Raw genomic sequence first — 15984 nt, 5'->3', positions numbered from 1 at the left:
GCTATCTGCGAGGTACTGTGCTGAACACTGCTGATAGGAAAAGCAGAGACCCAGTTCCTGCGCCAAGGCCGCGGGCCACAGAAAATCAAGAGGAAGTGTGATTTCAGCACAGCGATGGGCTGGGGTGGCCCAGGAAGATGGGGCCTCTGATGTGAACTCCCAGCAGGCCCAGGGCCAGATTGAAATTCCTTCCTGCACCCCGCTCCCTAGCTCTATGTAGTACAACTGTAATGAACACGGACAAAGCTGCTTTATTTTGTCTCCTCAAAATAACAGTAAAGATAAAACACGAAATGTGCAGGTTTGTTCAAATGCATGTCAAAGCGGCATTTTACTGGATTTTCTGACTGCAGTGCTTGGGTCAGCTGATGAGAGCGTTTCTCTGCATCTCCACACCTCTTGGTGAGGCTTGGGAAGAACGTAGCAGGTGCCCCAATGGCACACAGAAGGTGCTTGGTACATACAGGTGCTTGGCCCCCGAGGGACTTAGAAAACCCTGGGCGGACGACTGGCTGTTGCAGGTGGTGGCAGGGCTGGAGACTGAAGAACAGCCTGGGGAAAGGTGAGTTTCAGGTCGCTGGGCTCCACAAAACATAACCTGGGCTCCCCCGCCCCTCTGTCCCTTCCGAGTAGGTGGCTTCGGGGGCTTCGTCCAGCGGCCGCCGGGCGCGCGGCGGTAGGTCGCCTTCTCTCTCCGGGCACGCGGGGGCGCTGCAGGCCGTGCTCAGCCCGCCAGGAGCCGGCCAGTCTCCTCCGCGCGCGCGGGGACCCGGAGAGGCTGCGGCTCCCCGCTAAGGCCAGGCCCCGGCCCACCCGCCTCTGAAGAAACATGCCCCTCTTCAGCTGCACGGGACTCAGGGTCCGCCAGACCCCCTCCTCGCGCTCTCCTTCCCGACCCCCGCGTAATAAGAAGTCCGAGGCTGACTCGGGACAGATGGCGTTCAAAAGACTGTGTGCAGGGGGCCAGCGCCCTTAAGACGCAGGGAAACTCCCTCATAGTAAGCAGTGACGGTGAACCGGCACTCTGTAGGCTCTTTATAGACATTAATTCCCCAGAACAATCCCATGACAGGCCGTAGTGCTCATTTTACTAAGAAGAAAACAAGTTCAGAGAGGTTGGGTTTGCCCAGGGCCATGCAGCAGAGCGGTGAGCAGCGGAACTGGGAGTCCAAACCCAAGGCTGACCCAGAAGGCCGTGTCTTCCCCTAACCTGCCACCCTCTTCCCATGCCAACTCCCCAGGGTAAAGAGTTTGGGCAGCAGGAGGTGGCTACTCCCACAGGTTTGCTGGAGGGACTTGGAAGAGCTTGGGGAGACTGGGAGTTCTGTAGTGGGAAAACATCAAAGTAGTCAAGGGGCTCGAGTTCTAGTCCCTAGTCTGCCAAATAGTGGGTTAGGACATCGAGCTAAGTCCTTCTCCTCCAGGTCCTGTTTCTTCCTTTGGACTAGGAAGAGTGGGACTGGCTCGTTTAAGCACCACTACCATCTGCAGTTTGTGCATGGAAAACTCCTGGATGTGGGGCTTCTACTAAGGGCTGCTGAATGAGGAGGGAAGAGAGCCGGGAGGAGGCCTTCACACAACCCATCTTGGGGCTGTGCCACCTGTGAAATAAGGTTGCTGGATACCAAGGCCCAGAGCCCCTGAAGAGTGCCACAGGCCTGCCTGGGGTGCAGGGCAACACAGGTCCACACCAGCAGGCACTCACCCATGGTCTCGGAGGCCACGTGCTGTCTCGTGCCCTCTGACATTTGATAGACTCCCTTCCCTCTGCAGGAAGCTGCCTCTTTCCTCCAGCTCTTTTCCCAAGGAGTGTTTCTGGTTTAATTCTGTTTTAACAAACTTACCTGGGGTCATTCTAAGTGCCAGGCCTGCAGCAGGTGCTGGGTATGTGTCCTGGGCCAGCCGGACCCTCAAGGTGCTCAGCCCAGCGGAGGGGCAGAACCATCAACAGACAGCTTGATGATCTAATATGGGATGCACAGACACAGAGGAGGATGGGAACCTGCCTGGGCTGGTGAAGGACAGGGAGCCTTCCACTGGGATCCCCACCTGGGTTGAAAATGAGTACAAGGCAACAAGGGGAAAAGCAGATGCTGCAGGAGGAGGGAGCTACACTATCCAGTGTGGGGCTGGACATTCAGGGGACTCGACCAGTGAGGAGGCCAGCCCAGGAGCCCAGCCAAGACAGCATGGGGCAGGCACAGGCCAAGGGGCATGGGATGGGAGGGCCTGCAATGCACAGAGCAGAGGGCAGAGTTCTAGCTGATTCCAGATTCCAAGGGAGGGTTCCCAGGAGTGTAGTTGTGCTAGTCACCAAAATAGAGAATGTGGGAGACAGGCAGGTCGGGGGAGAGATAAGCTTGGATTTCCCTGTGGGACCTGAGATGAGCTGTCAATGGGCGTAGGCAGCAGGGACCCTTTGGGGTTACCTGGGCCTGCTGAGAAGGCCTTTCCATGGCACCCCAGCCATGTGGGTGTGGGTGTAGAAAGTTCTCAGAGACAACAAAGGTGACTGTGGTGCTGATTGTGGCCCTTGCTGTCATTGATAAAAGAGGCTGAGATTAAACATAAGCCCCCCTACCCCGCGTAAGTTGCATTTACAGATGCTCCTAGCTCTGCATCCAGTGGTGCCTTATCTCCTGGATGAATGGACTTGACTCTTGGAGAAGCTGACAGCCCAGGGCCAAACCCCATCAGGTAAAGAGACCAAGGTGTCACTGCTTACATCAGTGTTCCAGAGAGCCCTCTTCACTCCCACCCATAGAGGGTTAGCTTGCAGAGCAGAGAGGCAAAATTACCCTGCCAAGCCTGCAGACCTCTCAGGCCTTCCTGTGGCAAGAAGCCCCAGGGATGCACTTAACAAAAGTGTGTCGAGCAGCTTCTTTGTGCCAGTCAGTGTGCCAGGTACTGGGGATTCAGGGACGAAAGTCCAGATCCAGGCCCCTCAGGACTTCACAGTCTAGTGGACATCAGGCGATTCCAGCAAGGCATGACATATAGAGTCACAGGATGGTGACATAAATGCCTAGAGGAAGGGCATTTGAGAAGACTTGAAGAAGGGGTGGGAGAAGGGTACGCTGTGCTCTTTACTTTCTGGTGAAATCATATGAATTTTTCTTTTTATTGAGCATCTACTATCTACCAGGTCCCTGAGATGAAGCATCTCTAATCTGTGCCACCACTGAGACAACAGTTTATAAAGAGAGAAACCACCCTCTGAAAGAATAATTGGCTTGTTCTAGGCCACACTTGGTGAGGAGAGGAAAGAGGTTCAAATCCAGAGGTATCTGACTCCAAAGCTCAAACTCTTCACCCCGCAGTGTCAGGCACTCCAGCCCTCTGTAGGCTCTACTCTACAGGATCCTCTATGTAAAGTAGAGAAATGGAAGAATACATTACCAAGGCTTGAGCCAAGGCCTAGGAAATGTAGAAAATCAGAATGCTAGCGTGGGAGGATTTTTAAACATCATGACGCTGGGCATGGTGGCTCACACCTGTAATTTGATCAGTTTGGGAGGCCAAGGGGGGTGGATCACCTGAGGTCAGGAGTTCGAGGCCAGCCTGGCCAACATGGTGAAACCCTGTCTCTATTAAAAATACAAAGATTAGCCAGACATGGTGGCATGCACCTGTAATCCCAGCTACTTGAGACGCTGAGTCAGGAGAAATGTTTGAATTTAGGAGGCAGAGGTTGCAATGAGCTGAGATTACACCACTGCACTCCAGCCTGGGCAACAGAGTGAGACTTGGTCTCAAAATAAATAACATCATGACTTGAGTTGGAGTCCTTCATTTAGAGACGATGGAGGCCTACAGTGGCAATAAGATTGGCCCCAGGACACAGCTGGTTGGCTGCTGATCTAGATTAGAGCTTAGATCTCCTTCCTGGCTCCCAATTCAGGTCTTCTTTCGCTCAAGGAGCTGTGCCACTCTCCTTGGAACACACACAAACACACACACACACACACACACACACACACACACACACACACACACACGCAGAGTTGCCCAAATCAGTAGATGATTCTGTCTTTGGGCAGCACAATACTTTGATGTTCTAAGATCACAGTGAAATGGAAATTACTCAGAACAAATTTCTGCTACGGGAGTGTCTTGGGCGAGATGATGGGGGCTGGGGGTAGTCAGGGAACATCTTAAACCCTTTGTAGGAGATCTTCCTACCAGCCCCAGAGAACAAGTTGCAGTGACAGAGCGACTTCACAAAATAGAGAAACAATGAGGTCAGAAGGGTTGTCAGAGAGACTCCCTGTCCTGACCCCTGTTCGCTGAGCAATTCATTGACATTTCTCTCATGTGGGCCAGTACTGAGTTGCTGTCTTAGTATGTAATTTTATTTAAAATGTAAGATAAAATAGTAATATATATAGCTGATAAAGTTCAAACCGTTTAAAATTTTTTGTTTCACTTTTTATTTTTTTAATTAATTTTTATTTTTATTTTAAGTTCCAGGGTACACGTGCAGGCTGTACAGGTCTGTTGCACAGGAAGATGTGTACCATGGTGGTTTGCTGCACCTATCAACCCATCACTTAGGTATTCAGCCCAGAATGCATTAGCTGTTTCTTCCAGTGCTCTCCCTCCTCACCCCATCTCTTGACAGGCCCCGGTGTGTGTTGTTCCCCTCTCAAAACAGTTCTTGGAAACATAAAATGCATAGTACCAGCCTTCACCTTCCTTTCTACACTGACCCCCACTCATTTCTCCTCCCAGATGTACTTTAAACTCTGCAGTCAAAAGTCAGACTTATGGTTTACACCAAAGGGCATTTTTTTTTAACACTTTTTTTTTTTTAGGAATCTGCTCCTACATTTCTTATCTCACTTGATGGAATAACCATAGTGTGTCAAGCCAGAAATAGTTACTACTTTTACATGTATTCTCCCCCCAAAATAATTTACTGTAATCCACATACAGTATATAAGGTTTTTATTAACATACACGGCATGGTGCTGAACACACTGTTCTCTGCCGAGTGGAGTTTATCCTTCCTTATCGCTATGGCATATTCCACAGTACAGATGCCACATAACTCACTCGCCTGGTCCTCAGTCCTTAGCTTGTTTATAGTCAGGGCTATCAGAAACATTGGTGCCAGAAGCCCCTTCCCAGTGCCTCTTGGGGAATCTCTGCAGAGGCAGCTGTAGCGGAATTGCTGGATTAAATAGTATGTGCAATTGAAATGCTGACACATTCCTAAATTGTCTTCCAAAAAGATTGTGCCCATTGACTCCCACCAGCAATAAGAGGGTGCCTATTTCCCCATACCTTTGACAGTGCTGGGTACTAATTTGCATTTTAATATTTGCCAATCTGAGATGTGACTGACGAAGGTTCATTGTTGTTTTGAATTACATTTCTTTAATTATGAGTTGGGATGAGAATATTTTCCTCCAAGCTTTCATTTTTAAGAACTTCCTGTTCACATCTGCTCATCTAGGGTCTTTTTCTCAATGGTTCTCTCAACATAAATCAAGGAAATTAGTCTTTTGTTTGTCGTTTGCATTTCAAATACCTTTATAGTTTATCCTGAAGCTTTTTTCCCCTTCTCCATACTAAAGCTTTTAAATTTTCGTGTAGTCAAATTCATCAGTCTTTTCCTTTGTGGCTTCGGGGTTAAGCTGTTATTTAAATATTTTATAGCTCATTTCACTTTTCACCCAAATAAAGTGTAAGCTCCTTATAACATTGCCTGCAGATTCTAACACAATGCCTTGTGCTTGACAGGTATGCCTTAAAGTATTTACTGATCAGATAGACAGATGGCAGATTAATAGATTTGATAGATAGATAGATGATAGATAGATAGATAGATAGATGATAGATATGAATAGATAGATGGATACAGGAAATATTTGACAGTGTTAACCCTTGCTTTGCTCATTTAAAAAACTGTTTTTAAAATACCAAATGCATAGTGTATTTTTTTGAAACATTCTCTGCCCTTGATTTTCTCAACATCTCTTGGAGTCTCATCCCACTTGTCTCCCTACCTCTCCCTGAGACTTCCTCCCTGGCTGCTTTCTCACGGCTTGCCCCTTAAAACTTGACACCACCCTCGTCTTTCTTCTCGTCCACATGTTCCCTAGAGGGAATGACACCAAGGGGTGGATGAGAGGGGTTACCACCCAACTTCATCTGCTTCCCCACTAAGAGCCCTCCAAAGCAGATGAGTAAGAAAGAGGAGTGAGAAGAGGAGAAAAAAAGAAGCAAAGCGTGTGTTTTCTCATTCTTAAGTAGAGCTTGAATGAACGCATATGTCAAAGACTGCTATTTCTATCAGCATCATCTAAGCAAGAGCAGGGAGACATGTGTGCCCATGCAGCCTTCAGCCAAGTGCCCCTCCAGCAGTACTGCTGCTGCTCTGTCTCTCCTTGGTGTCACCTTGCTGCCTGGGCCACCTTGCCCACTGCCACAGCTCTGCCAACCTCCAGATGCCCCACAAATGCCTTCCACCCATACCACAGGATATATTGTAAAAAACAAGTCTCACCCTGACTGAAACCCCTCATTCCCATTCCTGGTCTTTTAACAGTTTCTTATGTATCATTCCAAATATATTCTATACATTTAAAGGCACTCGTGCTTATCTGACCACAAGTGCTGGCTTAGTACTCAACCTGCTCTACACGGCATTTCTCACTTAGCAAAGTATCGAGGAGATGAAGCCCTGTGACCACAGCCTGGATATCATGTTCAGATCCTTGGCAGCCTGGTATTCCACCAAAAGGCTGTATTGGAACCAATGTAACTAGGTGACTATTAGAGGACAGTTAGACTTTTCAAGTTCTTTGAGGTGCTGCCATGGATATCTTTGAGTATCACTATCCCTAGAATATTGACTCCATGAGGCAGTATCGCAGGCAGAGTAATGGAATCCCAAGATGTCCACATCCTAGTCCCCAGACCTGTGAACGTGTTACCTTATGTGGCAAAGGCCACATATGTTTGGAAATGTGATTCAATTAAAGATTTCAAGGAGGGAAGATGATCCTGGGTTATCTGGATGGGTCCAATAAAAAAATCCCAGGATCCGAGGAAGAGGAATACAAGAGAGTCAAAGTCAGAGCAAGGGTGAGGGGGCCATGAGCCCAGGAGTGCTGGTAGCCTCTAAAGCTGGAAACAGAAGGAACCATTCTTCCCAAGAGTCTCTAGAGGGGATGCAGCCCTGCTGACGCCTTCACAGTAGACTGCTGACTTCCAGAACTGTAAATAATACATCTGTGTTAAGTCACTCTGTTTGCGGCAATTTATTACCACAGTAACAGGGAACTAATACAAAGGTGTGGCTGCCTGCACATTGCACTCCCAACGTAAGACCAGTGCCTGGCACGTAGTAGGAGCTTACTACAAATCTGTTGAGTGCCTAGAGGTGACTGTGCATTACAACTGTAAAAATAGCTCCTGCCAGTGGCACTGCCCTCTGAAAGGGATGACACATTTAAATATCGGTAAATATTGCCAGATTCTCACCCAAAGAGGCTGCACTGATTTACATTCCCATTAGCAGTACATGACTGTGCCTTCCCCCCATGCTCTGGCCTGCACCGTATATCATCATCATTATTTTGCCAACATAATTGTGAAAAATGGCATCTCATTGTGTTGATGTGTGTTTTTAATGACAAGCGAGTCTGAGCTTCTTTTCATGCCCTTACTGATCATTTGTACTTCCCCATTTGTGAACTGCCCAAACGTGTTCATCCCCTCTTTTTAAAAAGTGGAGTTATTGTTCTTTTTCACTAATTTGTAAGAGCCCTTCATGTTGCATGGCTATGAATATGTAAATATATTCCCTTGCTTTGTCCTTTCGCCTCATTCGTGGTGTTTTTTCACCATGGAGAAAATTCTAATTTGACAAAGGCGTGAATGAGGTGCTCATTCTAGTTTGGCAGAGAGGAGAGGGGAGATCATTCAGTCGCACCTGACAAGAGCAAAGGCTCCAAGATAAGAAAGAACAAGGAAGATTAATATGACCGGAGCAGTTAGGGGAGAGAGGATTGATGAGGTGTGTGTTGTCAGGCCAGGGGAGCCGGAGAGCGCAGCGGAGACAGCTAAAAGCTGGATGGGGGATTTGGATCCTCCATTCCGTACAGGCAAGTGAACAGTCTTTATTTTTAAACATTGTAAAAATTCCTTATAAAGTGCAAGTACTGTGTTAGGTATTTAAAATACTTTAACCTGGATGGGCACGGTGCCTCGTGCCTATAAATCCAGCACTTTGGGAGGCCAAGGCAGATGGATGGCTTGAGGTCAGGAGTTTAAGACCAGCCTGGCCAACATGGTGAAACCCCATCCTTACTAAACATACAAAAATCAGCCCAGCATGGTCGTGTGCTCCTGTAATCCCAGTTACTCAGGAGGCCGAGGCAGGAGAATTGCTTGAACCTGGGGAGGCAGAGGTTGCAGTGAGCCAAGATCATGCCATTGTACTCCAGCTAGGGTGACAGAGCAAGACTCCATCTCAAAAAATAAAAAATAATAAAATGAGATAAATTTAAAAATAAAGTAAAACACTTTACTTATTCATTCTTCATAGTCCTGGGAGGTAGTATCATTATACTCATTTAAAAACTGAAGAGATGAAGGTTCAGAGAGGTTAGGTAACTTGCCTAGGGTCATGCAGCCAGTAAAAAACAGAAGCATCTCTGCTTGGCTTACAAGTCAAGTTTCCATCACTGCACTCAGGACAGTCCTATGAGGCGTAAGTATGCCATCTACAGAGGAGGAAACTGGGTCTCAGAGCAGTTAGTTAATTTGTTCAAGATCACACAGCTTATAGGGGGAGGAATTAGATTTGGACTCAGGCCCGCTGACCCCAAAGCCCGTGCTCTTCTCATTTCCTCCCTTTATCCATTCTCTGAGCACAGAAGTCACCAAAGAGCCTGATTTAACTGATCTGGTGTGACTTTGAGAACATCTGCAATTAATGCCAATGTCTCACCAGGTTGGGAACCTCTGCCCTGGCACAGGAAGTCAAGGCCCAGGGAGAAATACCAGCCTGTTGAGTTATTTTCTGCACGTAGTGGCCTCCCTGGGGGAGCTGGGCCATCACCACCCAAACTAAGCCCATTTGCCCAGCTGCCGCCCAGCAGGCCCACAGCAATGAGACTGAATGATGGACAGGGCAGAGAAATTTTTAAGCAATTCAGTTTTTCATTAACCTTAGATTCAAAATCTCATTCAGCACTCTCTTTGGAAGCACTCCTTAAGGCCCAGGCAAGGAGGCCATGTCCTGGCCCTGTGCCTCTTGTGTCCCCACTTTGGGGTACTTTCCTTGAAATTCTCTGAGCCCCCCTTGGGTACCTAGGCCCAGCCAGTGCTAGGAGTTCTGTTCAGGCAGGGCATCCCAGGCCCAGGTCGAGTCCTGCGTGCACCTGAGATTCTAGAAGCAACCCCACGGACATTTCCTTAAGGTCCTTCTAGTACCTGAAAATCTCCAGGGCTGGCAGAGCCATCTACTCAGGACACCATTAGCCACCCCGACCTGGACCAGCAAGGCCTCTGTTCACATTTCTCCCCTTCCACATGCTCACAGGCCATCTTCCCTGAACATAAGGTCTACAAAACAACTGAAGGATCTCCAGAACACATGCCTGGAGGATTGTCCCAGGCTAGCCCATGGTTCCAGAAGGGTGGTCTGCTGTGCAGATTGTGACTGCTGGCCAGGATAATATTGCTTTCACTGGATGGCAAGAGCGTGGGCCTCTAGAATGGGGCTGACTTGCTGACTAGGGGTGAACCTCACTCAAGATGGACAGAGGAGGAATTTAAGGCTCTGAGCTACACACTATCTCCCTTGGATCCTTGGGTGCAAGCCACCTCTGTATGTCCATGTATTGATTCTCACTGGGCATGTTTCCACCGCATGCTCTCTCAAGTCTATGGCACCTACGAGTGGTGAAGATGGTGGCAGGCATCTTTCACCCCATGCACCTTCTGTCACTGGACCCAGGACGGCGCCCCTAACCTCCTCCACAGATTCCAAGTCTGGCAGTCTTCAGGGGTGGCCACGCCCATTTCTGAGGCCTTTGGAGAGACTGTCAATGGAGCTGTCCAACGGATGCATGCTCTTGCAGTGATAGGTGTGGTGACATCTTGTCCCCTCAGCTCATCTTAAGACACACCAAAGTGAGTATGGACCAGTCTTCTTGCTCCCCTCATCCCCTAGCCTGTCCTCTGCCCTTGTGATGGTGTGTGGAAGGCAGGGGCGTGGGCCATGATGACGGTGGTCACATTCCACAGATGCAGTGATCGCAGACTGACAAGTTCAAGAGAAGATGTGGGTGGAGGATGTGCTGTTTGATGTTTATGCTACAAAATTCCAAATGGTAAATTCCACACGACTGGAAGACGAATTATTGTTCTTGCATTATTAGGGCAAGGCTTGCACATGGGGTCATCAGCAACAAAGCACAATAACAACTCAGAGAGTCACCAAAGTCAGCACTCGTGGCACCGCAAGCGGCGAGGAGGGATGTGAACAGCATTAAGTCAACAGCATGAAGGAACTGCAGAGGTAAAAAGATTAATACGGTTTCAGGCCATACAGGTTACAAAAAGCTGTGGCATTATAAGGTGGTGCTGCCACCTCTGTCTCACAGTAGGAAATGTGAAATAAGCCAGGTATGTGCATTTGACAGGGAGATGGCTCCTGGGCCTGACCAGGAAGACACAGCGCCTATTCACTCCAAACGATCTTCACCAGCACTGATTGGACAATAAGCAAACACTTAACATTTGTTTTCTATGCTCATTATTCTAAATCTTCATCAGTAAATTATTATACTCCATGTGGATTTCATAACACAGTTTTAATCAAATGTTTTCCTGGGGCTCCATGTACCCTAAGGACCATTCTGTTCTTTGGGCTTGTTGAAGCTGCAAAAATGCGCATATTTACTAATGTATATAATGCATTCAATGCGGCTTGTGTTCCCTGAACCATGTTAAGCATGGTGTTAGCATTGTTTCGGCTTCACATCACCCTCAAGGAGGCCTATTCTAGCACCATCTTCATTTTCTACCTGGCTCAGAGAGCTAAACCAGCTTGCCTGAAGTCACACAGCAGAATAGGTGACTGAAGCAGGATTTGACCCAGTGCCTATGTGGCTGCTGTCACATTCCCCTGCCCTTGCTCCCTGCTACATTTCAACAGGGCTGGGGTGCCTATACGTGGGCAGACCCACCTCCTCTAGCCACAGCAAACATACCTTAGAGCTGCAGAAGGCAAGGTGCTTAATAAGCTTCTATTTTCCTCTCTGAGTGCTCATCTCCCTGGGCTCTCACTCCCACTTTTGCCCTCTCCAGCCTTCCCCCTGCCATTATTGTTCTCTCCCACCTTACCCACACAAGCCAAAGGATGCTGTAGGGAAGCTCTGCCAGTCTGGGCAAGCCTCACTAGGCCCTGGAAGGCTCATCTGGGCCAAGGAGAGGTGTTAGGGGTACAGAATGATATTGAAGGATGGGAAGAAAGGCTGGGAGAGGCCATGACTTGAGAGAGCGTTGTGGTGGAAACATGCTCAGTGAGAACCAATATACATGGGCACACAAAGGCGGCTTGCCTCCAAGGGTCCGAGAATGACACTCAAGGATGGGAGGCAGTGAAAGGTGTCAAGCATTGGAGAGAGAAATGGATGTTTACTGGAGATCTCCAAGGTGCCAGGCACGGAGTCATGTAAGCATCATACCTGTTGGAAGATCTTATGATGATCAACTGACTCAGAGGAACCTGAGACCATTCCTCCAACTTCCAGCCCCACCTGCAGCTGCCTATGGAATTATTCCTTCCCTTCCATTAGGCTCATCCTCCCCATGAGGGCCTCATTCCCCAGGACCTCCCTGCACCTGCAGTCCCAGCTGCTCCAAGAAGCTCTCCCATGGCTTTAGTTGTTCCCAGACTTTGTCTCTTGACAGGGACTCCAAGCTCCTTGAGGGAGATCCTCTGTCTTCTCATTCTCTGGAAACTCTGCAGCCCCAGCACAGGGCAGAACTCAGATGGATGGACAACATCTGGCAAGTGGCAGATGTGCGGGCTGCTCAGCAGGCCACAGACAGAAGACTCGGCAAGCAGGTGCAGCCAGTCAGCCCCGTCCAGGCTGGCTGGGGGGCTGCGTCAGAATGTAGGAGGGAACTGGCCAGAGTGAGGCACCAGCTAGTGGGTGTTTAATGAGAACCAGCTCCTCCAGGGAGGACCTAAAGGCTCGGATGCAAAACCAAAGGCTCCATGGCAGGCAGGAAACCAGGGCACTCAAGAGAAGCAACCCTGGAGAGCCCACAGCTGCAGGTTATTTAACCTTCATACCCAGGACTTGGCAGACACAGGGAGGACCGGGAGACGGGCAGACAGATGGGAGAGCGGGTGCAGTGCTAGGCAGGCCAGGGAACCCATGGTGAGGGTGCCTGTTTCCAGGCTGGGAGGCCTGGGCGGCCAGGCAGGCTGGCTGATCCAGGGTCGGCGATCAAGACTCCCAGGCGCATCGTTCAGCCAGCATTTTTGAGTGTCTGCTACAGGGCAAGGATGATGTGCAGAGCTGAACATGAAGATGCTGTGACCCACCCCAAGAGGGCTCGCACCCTGCTCTGGCGGAAGCACAATGGCCCTGCTCCTCCTCGGCTGTCTGGCTCCTCACTTCTCTTAGACAAAGAGGGTAATGAAATGTGAAAGGGAAAGCCCTGTCTTCTACCGCACAATTAGCTGCAGGCTGCAAGTGAGCAAGTGGGGAGGGGGAGAAATGCTGTGCTTAGCAGGCAGTTAGGCACCTAATAGATGGGTTTTGTTGATAACATAGACCAGAACTCAAGGTAAGACCTGTGATGGGTGTGTCCCCAGGCACTTTATGGATTTCACATCTGGCCAGCCCTTGTCCGGCAAGTTGGCTGGCCTCTGATGAGCTCTAAATGCTCTCACAATCAGGATAATCATCATCTCAACCCATCATAAGCCACCTGATACATATTTTCTACAGTGGGCCAGTCTTCTCCCTAATTTTCTAGTTTTTTAAAATTCTTTATCACATGCTTGTATTTTACAGGCAGTAAATGAAAGCTTAGTGGTCCTACAAATGCCACTCATTCATTCATTCTCAATTATTGAGAGTTTGCTTAGTGAATAAATGTGACTAGGCTCTTTGGGAAGATTTAAAAGTCAGCACATGTAATTCCTGCCCTCTGTAGACGCCTTGAAGCTGGGAGCTGAAATGTCTCACTTATCTCGTGGCACCGAGCCCAGTGCCTGGCATATAGTAGATGGTCAGTAGGTGTGGAATGGATGTGTGAATGAATAGATAGATGGATGGATGAACAGATGTTCTTAAAGGCCTGTGGTACCCTCAAGACATCCTGCTTTGAAAGCTACAGAGCTCTGCTCCATATCTTGGTGACAAGAAAGATGTGGGTAAAATGTGTCTCGGCCACTTTTTGTCCTAACTGTTAAGGCCCTCCTCTGCTCCCTCTGAGACTCGTTAAACACGCAGATTCCTGGGGCTTACCCTGCAGAGTCTGACTCACTAGGTCTGATGCTGGGCCTGTGAATCTGCATTTTAGCAAGCATCCCCAGAAGAGTTTAACACTGATGGACATTGAAACACATATTAAGAAACACCACAATTAGCTTAGCCCAAATCTCAGTTGTCCAGTGGATGTTTTTCCTAATTTTTCACTATAGGAGCAGAAAAGTCTTCCCTGTAGACTGCTCTGTGTGCAAACTTGATTACTACCACTTCATAGTCAGGTATCTTTGAACAAAACCAGTGACAATGGTAGTTTTTGTCAGCCTAACTCTCCTTTCACCTTCTGTGACAATACCCTTCCTATTCCACACCGCCCCCCCCGACCCCAGAATGCCCTGGAAAACTGTTCTTCAGATTCCAGCTGCACTACTGGCTTTGCAGCCATGGTGCCACTATGAGGGGTCCAGAGAGTGGGCATATAATCCTACCTGGATAAAGCAAAGAACGTCAGAGCTGCCAGGTGGAGGATGAGAATGTGCAGGAAATGAGACAGCCAGGAGAGGTTGGGAGAGAGCACGGTGGAGACAAAGGCTCTGGGTCCACAGCACCAGAGTTCACACAACACTTTGCTGCCTTTCTGTGAACCTGAAGATGGGTGGGCACTTCTGGGTAGGCGACAAGCTGCACTGTGAGAAGCATGCCCACCGACGCTACTCTGCAGCTGCCACCCTCAGCTCTCGGGCCTGAGCCCACCATGCCCTCAGCCAGGCCAGGGTCCTGCCCATACAAGTTGACATGACAGGGACAATGCTGGTTGGTGGCTCTAATGTGAGCTAAGTTTGGGGATCTGAGGACCCTTTGTCCTTGCTGTGTGAGTCAAGGTCTGGGACATATCTTGGGCTGTGGGTGCCTCACCCTCACCTTGCCGGACCTCTCCACTGCAGGATGAGCGCTGTGCCAGTCTGAGGTGGTCACTGCCTTTGGTAAGGCTTTTTGTGGCAGGGTCTAAGCAGGGTGGGACACATAAGTGTCCAGAAGGAGAGGGGTGGGCCAGGGGCTAATGATATCACTGTGTAAAGTTTTTGACATATGAGCTCTATAAATGTATGAATGTGGACAAAAACAAAAACAAAAAAGCTCCCTCAGGATCCTTTCCCTAAATCTCCTTTCTTGCTTAAGCTACATTGAATTGGGCTTCTGTCATTGAAATCTGGAAGAATTCTCACCTCACTGATGCTCAGCAACTTCATTGGTAAAATAGGGACAATACCTATGAGGCTCTCCTTTGTGAAAATTCCTATTTGAGAGCTCCTTATGCATAATAGATGCTCATTATCTATGAATATCTTTTGTTTCATTTTAATATCACCTACTTTTTCCTTGGGATCCAGCTGGACCTCTGGGACTTGAGGAGCTCTCTCTTTTGAGCTGGCAGTTCAGATGGGTGTGTAAACTTTGTCTCACCCTCAGCAGAAGCTCAGCACGCAGGCACATAGAGGGTGTCCTCTGGAAGCTTGTATAGAGCAGTGATTTTTTTAAACTGCGGGCTCAATCTATCTGCCCATAGAATAAGATTTGCATAGTGGTGTGGGGGAGAACTCAGTAGCTTGTGATTTACAAATGTAAATTGCTTTTTAATTTGGAAGAAAAAAACTGCCTGGTCTTGAGCAGGGCTTCTCTTTAGACATACAACCCTGGCTTGTGAATTATTCTTCCAGCTCCAGGGCATTGGTTAAAGACTCTGGTGCACCCTATAACTCTGGGAGGGCTGTAATTGCTGCACTAACTTCTGAATTTCCCTCTGGCCAGAGAGCTGCAATCCAGTCTCATTTAGCAAATTTGCTCAAGGTTTATTATTTTCTTTTAGGCTTACTTCAACTTTAAATTTTCTCCTTTCATAAAGTTCATGTTCTCATACATTTGTGCCCTGAGAACAACCCCAGCGCTGTCCTTCACATACACAAACTCCTGCCCCTGCTTCCTAAAGGAAGAGGTGATAGTGCCCTCAGATTAAACAACCACACCCAACAATCACTGGTTCAATACCTGCAACACACCTGTGCGAAGTATGATACACGCATAGATATACACATGCACACACACACATATATATATTATATACTACATAGTTTATTATCCACATATATTTATCTATAAGCACATTTATAGATACATATAAACACATACATAAAATATGCCATATATGTATACATAAAATATACCATGCATGTATATACAGAATGTGCCATATATGGCATATATAATGTGTAATCTATGTATGTATACAAATATATGCATATTCACACACATATATGGATGTGTGTATGTGTATATTTATGTGTGTTTGTATAATTCTGTAAGTGGAAGTAGATATTATCTCCCGTTTTGCAGATGGGAAACTAAGGCTCAGAAACATTGTTTATTTGATCATACACCTGATAAGTGACTGAGCTAAGATTTAAGTATTGAAAGTTCATCCAAGTGGTCAGGCTCAGTGGTTCATGCCTGTAATCCC

Source organism: Saimiri boliviensis, chromosome 5, assembly GCF_048565385.1.
Source record: "Saimiri boliviensis isolate mSaiBol1 chromosome 5, mSaiBol1.pri, whole genome shotgun sequence".
Taxonomy (NCBI): Eukaryota; Metazoa; Chordata; class Mammalia; order Primates; family Cebidae; genus Saimiri; species Saimiri boliviensis.
This window is presented reverse-complemented; position numbering follows the sequence as displayed.